Consider the following 7,015-nt stretch of genomic DNA (forward strand, 5'->3'; position numbering starts at 1 on the left):
ATTCGGAGTTTCCTTACATGGCATCATGGCCCTCCATCTCCAATCCAATCCCTCCTCAGCCGACTCGCCTCCTCCGCTCCGCCCCTGCACCCACGCCGCGAGATCTCTGGTGGCGGCGCACCTCTTCCCTGGCGGGGGCGCCACAGCCGCAACCAGAAAGGCGTCAGGTGTCGCTGGCGGAGCGGGTTCGCTACCACCGTTAAGATAACCAATTATTTGGTAGAAAATTAATATAAACAAGAGTAGCCAAAGCACCAAATCGGTCAGACAAGTTCCGAGTTCAGACATGCTATTCTCCCCATGAACTTTTCTGATATAAAGTGGTGAGTAGCAGGCTTTATGGAGATCAATCTCAGCCTTCTACTGTTTTGGCTAACCAATGGAAATAAAGGCAATTGATTGTATGTTCGTGGGTCCACATGACGACCATGGTCGGTGAGCGAGGGATACCAGTTCTCTATCTTCTAGGGCGATTCTCATGGGAAAATTATATATAATTCAGCTAATTTAGATTTTTTTTGTGAAAAGCTAATTTAGATTTCAACTAGAAAGCAGGCGCCCCCCCCCCCCCCCCCCGGGTCAGAGTGAACCAGCTCATGGGTCTCTGGTTTGCAGGATGGCCCCCTACATTTTTTCCAAGCTAATTGTATGTATTATATTGCCTACATTTTTTCCAAGCTAATTGTATGTATTATATTGGATTGAGTCTTTTGATAAACTTGTCATATGACCATTTTTTTCATTTTATGTACAATTTCAATAGAGAATGAAAGATATTGAATCACTTTAAGTTTTGATCCGGGTAAAACTCTGATGCAACCTTAAGCTTTGATACGCAAAATACATTATTTCAATCAAATGCAGCAGTTTATTTGCAGTATAGCAATGTATAAGCAGAAAATTGTAATTAACTATGAAGACTTGCTAGCAGTAACTGAATGTCAGGCAACAATAGTAAAGCTCCTAATATATTTCAAATTCCAGTACCTAGTACAGTTGCTCTGTGTCCATTTAAGTAGCTTCTTCATGGTACAATTTAAAAATATCTTGCTGGTGCAACACTGGGAACTGGAAGTCCAACGATCTGTTATGATCCTTTGCTTACAAATCATGAGCTAGAAATATATTCAGAGCACACAAATGACAGACAGATATATTGTGGCACCGTCTGGAAGACCTGACACTACTACAAAAATATTGATTTGTCCCGGTTGGGAAACCCCTGTTGTCCCGGTTTCCCAACCGGGAACGCCAGTCCGGGACAAAAGGGGGTGCCCTTTTGTCCCGGGTCTGGCAACCGGGACAAAAGAGGACCTTTTGTCCCGGTTGGTAACACCAACCGGGACAAAAGGTGCTGCCAGCGCCCACGTGGCTGGCGCACCCTTTTGTCCCGGTTGGTGTTACCAACCGGGACAAAAGGTCCTTTTTTTTTCATGTTTTCCTTTTCTCAATTCTTTTTCTATTTCAATTATACTTTTGCATTTCAATTAAACTTATATAATATTTGTCCTAGATAGTTTTCATATATAAATTAATTCACTTATATATATATGTATACACATATCTATACATGTGAATTTCATTACATATGAAAATTTCTAGGACCAATATTATATAAATATATATACACATATATATTATTGGAGTGCTTATATATATAATACATACATACTCCATCATATTTGCATAGGTATATTTGTTCTTAATTACATAGGTATATTCGTTCTTAATTACATAGTAGAATTCGCCTTTTGGAAATTTAATACATACATACATACTCATAAATAGAAATTTAATACATAGACACACATATATATTTACATAGGTATATTCGTTCTTAATTACATATATACGCATATATTGTCATATTTGCTGTGATTGTCAATATTAGATATTCCATCATAGTAGAATTCGCCTTTTGGATCGAGGACTTGCTCAACAATAAATCCGGAGAATTGTTCTTGAATCGCCATAATCTTTTCCTCCGTTATGAGTTTATCACGCATCTCCCCGACCTATGGAAAAAGGGGATAATTAATTTCGACTAATTAAAATACGAGTTCAAATATTAACAAGTTTTTTATTTACTTCCACCTCCCAATCTGTCCAGCCCTTTGGAGGACCTACCAGACCATGGATGTTCTCGCATACATAGTATGCGCACAATACAGTGCCTGGTTTCTGCCTCATACACTTTAAGAGAGAAGAAATTATCAGGTATTTACATGAATATATAATAAAACTAATGAATCGTGCAACGAATCATCCAAGTGCGTACCGGAAAATCTGTCTTGATCTTCAATTCCTTGTCAAATTTGCCTGGATGATTTTTAGCGAATTCTTTCCAAACCCTGTGCATGATTAGAACAATTATAGTCAAATAACAAAGTGATTCAAATTATCGGTCATCGACGGAGTAGTGGTAGAATTACTTTTTCATCATGTTAAGAAGATTTTCATATTGTTCTGGAGGTCTCCTCAATGAGTCCATAACCACGAGTAGGCTCTTCTCGGGAATTATGACAATTAGGACAAAGTGTTCACTGCAAGATTATACGGAGGCAGTTCTTGGTAGTTAAGGTTTAAACAATTCGATTACAGAATAGAAAGAGTTAGACGGAAGGAATCACTCACGTAAAGTTGTAAGGAAACAATATCATTTGCTTGTTGTGATGAACGCTTATGTACTTGAACAAGTTTTGGAATATCTCATCGGAATTGTCACGTAGAAGCCTCCAATTACAAGTAATTGGGTCGATGAAGCCGAGGTGAGAGTATCCCTTTCTTCTGCAAGTATGTATCTCCATTCTATATGATACCGAATAAATCAAGAGATCAGTATATTGAGATCATGCAAAACAATACGTAAGGAGAGTAAAATACTTACAGAACCCACAAGCCGACCATAGAGATGTCGAGGGCCTCCTGATGGAATAGTTGGTAAATTTCTTCCCAGTTTATCCATATAATGGCCTCCCCCCGTAAGAAATCGTCATCTTTAATCTTTGCGCCCTGCATGAAGATGCAATCGGCCATCGCACGCATGTAGTGCTGGTGCAGCTTATACATTTGCGTTGGAAGCACAGACACTACTTCGGGGGTACAAGAGTTTTGCCGATCTCAAACGTCCATTTGACGACCACATCGGCCTTTGGAATATCTTCTCCCCCTGCAATCTGAGCCGCCGTCAGGTTTGATTCTTTCAAAAATATAACAAAGTCTTGTTCTTGCGTCGTCTGTCCCACTACGAGAGGCTCTATTGATTGTTTCTTTTGGGCTCCGAGCTGTGGAACGTCGGATGACAACGACTTTGATTGTCTCTTCTTTTTCTCAGTAGTTTTGATAATTGTGCGTTCGTAGTCTGAAGGGGGGTCTCTCGGAATGAATTTTCTCTTATTTGCTTCGCACATTCCCTTAAAAAAATTTCAAATCTATCAGATTCATCACTTTCTCGGGCTCCGGCTTCGGCTTCGGCTTGAAGTGCTCTTTAACTCTTTCTTGAGTTATCCGATCGCATTCTTCAAGGCTCATGTCCCAGGGTTTAATAGGAGCCTCCTTGGTTTTCTTCTCCTTTTCCTTCTTCTTTGGAGGCTCCTTAGCCGGTGCAGCTACCTTCTTTGCCGGCGGCCGTTTCTGCTTCTTTGCCGGCGGCGGAGGGGGTGACCATGGAGGCGACGGTGACGCTTGAGTGTTCATCGGCGCATGAGATGATGGTGATGGAGAATGTGCCGGTGAACCTTGCCGAGACAGTGCTGCCCTTGGGGAGTTTTGCGGAGATGCCGGTCTTGGAGAGGCATGCTGAGATGCCGGTCTTGGTGTTTGATCATCCGACTTTAGGACAATGTAGCGCTTATCCCATAGGATGTAGCCATGAATGGCTTCTGCTAGTGTCCTCTCCCCATCGCCTCCAGGAATATCAAGCTCGAACGTATCCCAACCCTGGTACACCTGCTCCACGCAACTCTTGTGTATCTAGGCGGAATTTGCTGCCCGTGGTACACGTCGCCTGGTTGGGTTGGCATGGCGGTACCGTACGCAATAGTGAACATTAAGTTCTTAACGGCAGTCTGCAGGTCACAAGGTGTCCGCTGGGTGATCTCATCCACTGGAAATCGCTGCGGGGCCGACGCTTCAACTGCGGCCTGGATCCCCGTTGGCTCGGCGACGGCGACGTCTGTGGAAGCGCAACTGCTTTTCCGTTGAGACAGGTGATCGGCTGCGACATTAGGCTCTAGAGGCACCGTTTGCGCTTGCTGTTGCTGGCTCATTGCTACGGCCACTTGGCGTTGAACCTCTTCCTCCAGTCTTTGATCGTGTGACATGAGCCGTTCCTCTACCCTTCGCAAGTGCTCCCGCTCATCATTCTTTCTTCTTTGCCGACTTCTATATGAATCAATGTAATCCCTGAACCCATACTTCCACGGAACCACGCCTTTGACTCTTGTGCGGCCCGGATGCTCTGGATTCCCAAGGGCATAAGTCAGCTCGTCCCTCTCTCTATCCGGCTGGAATGTTCCCTCGGCTGCTGCTTGTATGGCCTCCTGTAGTCACTGGGCTGCTCGCTGGATGTTTGGCCCATAGATGCAGTCACCAGTCAATGGGTCCAAGCTTCCCCCGTGACCATAAAACCATGTTTTTGACCTTTCAGGCCAGTTCATGGTCGCAGGTTGGAAGCCTCTGTCAAGCAGATCCTGCTCCATCTTCTCCCATTTGGGTACTGCAAGCTTGTAGCCTCCTTGGCCTAGAGTGTGATGGTACACTTTCTTCGAGGCATTGTCTTTGGCCTTCTGCACCTTCTGAAGCCCAAGCTCTGAAGACTTGTATTCCACAAATGCATCCCAGTGACCCCTGAGCTTTTCAAGCTCGCCGGTAAATACGGGTGTGGTCCCGGTCTTGATATATTTCTTCGTCAAAATTTTCTTGAATGATCGCAGCTATTCGGCCATCTTACTCAGGGTCCAGCGCTTGCATATCTCTTCGAATTCAGCTGGAACCGTGAAGTTTTTCTTAAGCTCCCGCCAGCACCATTCTTTTTCTCTTTCGGGTACCGCATCCCGTTCCTCGCTTGGATTGGAAGCTTTCCAGAGCCTGAAGCTGATCGGGTTGTGGTCCCTGACAATACATCCAGATTGTCTTATAAATTTTTTCGCGGCAGCTTCTGGAGCGATCGGTTCGCCATTTGGACCAACTTCCGTTATAATGAACCACCCTTCCAGTTTTTTTGTTGGGCCTCGCTTCGTCTTTTTCTGCTGCGACGATGATCCAGATGGCTATAAAAAACATTCATAGTATTCATATAGATTCAGATGAAAATATGATTGTCACTACAAATAAGTATAGTTGTGATATGTACATTAGCATTTTGTTCAGCAGCAGCGTCATCCTGAGTAGATGGTGCCTCAATTCCATCACCGGACATATTCAAATATATGTCGGTATTGCTACCATCATCAGCTTGTTCAGCAACATCTCCTTGACCTTCGCCAATCATATTCAACAGGAACTGTTCGTCTTCCGCGTCTGTGTGTCGCGGGTCCATCGTAACTAAAATATGAATACAAATAAAACCCTTAAAAAATTCAAGAAATATAAAAGAAATATTCTATCGATAATTTCACTAAGTACCGATCGATGGAGGAGATCGAGTAATATTCTCTAAGTAATTCAAGAAATAAACTTGAAATCATCCATATATGAAATATTCTAGACGGTTTTTTCACTAAGTAACGATCGATGGATGAAGTCAAGAAATATTCTCTAAGTAATTCAAGAAATATACATGAAATATTTAAAAGAAATTTAAACTCACTTTGCACATACATACACATTCATACATTTAAAAATTTGTAAATATACCTTTATTTACACAACAAATTATGATTTCACTCTAAACAACAAATTATGATTTCACCCTAGTTGTTTATAGGCTCCGGTAAAAATTATGCGCACGTACGGCGAGGGCGCGCACAGGCGAAGGTGGGGCGAGCCGGAGGACGCGGGGCTCTGGACGTGAGGTCGGCGGCGCTCGGGGACGTTGGGCTCGCGCGGCAGGGTCCGGGCCGGGATGGCGGACGTTAGGAGTTCTCTGCAAATTTTTGCAGGGGTAAAGAGGTCATTTCGACATCATGGATATTTTTCCTCCATAGATCTTACTCTAACAAATCTAACAAAATTTATTTCAAATTTTTCCCATTTTCCTTTGATTTTATACAGATTTTACAAGCTTCAGCCGAAATCAATCAACAAATAAAGAAAACCCCCCTACTCCCTCCACTGACTAGCGGGCCCCGCTGGTCAGTGGGAGGGGCGTCTTCCCCGCCCAGCCACGCACACCGCAGCGGCAGTGGCCCGCCAGGCGCAGGGGAGAAGGGACCCGCGGCGGCGGCTGTCCGGCGGCGGTCCGCGCGGCGGTTGGATGGCGGCGGCCCGGCGGGGCCCGCGCGTGCGCCGAGGCGGCGGGGTGGACGGCGACGGCGTGCCCTAGCGGCAGCGCAAAGCAGGGGAGGCGCAGCGCGGCTGTCCTGGCGGCGGTGGGGCCAGGCGGCGGCGGCGCGAAGCGGTGCGAGCACCAGTACGGGCGTGCGGCTCCGGTGCTCGCGCTAGCGTGGCGGGGGGCGGCGCGAGCAGGACGCGCAGCGTGCGGCGGCGAACAGCTCGGCCGGCCGTGGCTTACCGGTGAGTGGCCTGGCGGGGTCGTCGTCCAAGGCGGCCGGGGCGTGGAGGCGGCGGAGCTCGGGCGGCGCTCGGGGACGGTGGCGGAGCAGGGGGCGCGATGGGCGAGACGACGGTGGCGCGGCGCAGATCAAGACAACGGCGGCGAGGAGGATCGATGGCGCAGAGAAGGCTAAGTGTTGGAAATGGGGGAGAGGGGAAGAAATATATGGGGTGGGTTGGCTTTTGTCCCGGGTGGAGCCACGACCCGGGACAAAAGACCCTTTTGTCCCGGGTGGTGGCTTCACCCGGGACAAAAGGGGGGGTCTTTTGTCCCGGGTGGTGGCTCCACCCGGGACAAAAG

This window comes from Panicum virgatum, chromosome 3N (assembly GCF_016808335.1).
Source record: "Panicum virgatum strain AP13 chromosome 3N, P.virgatum_v5, whole genome shotgun sequence".
Taxonomy (NCBI): Eukaryota; Viridiplantae; Streptophyta; class Magnoliopsida; order Poales; family Poaceae; genus Panicum; species Panicum virgatum.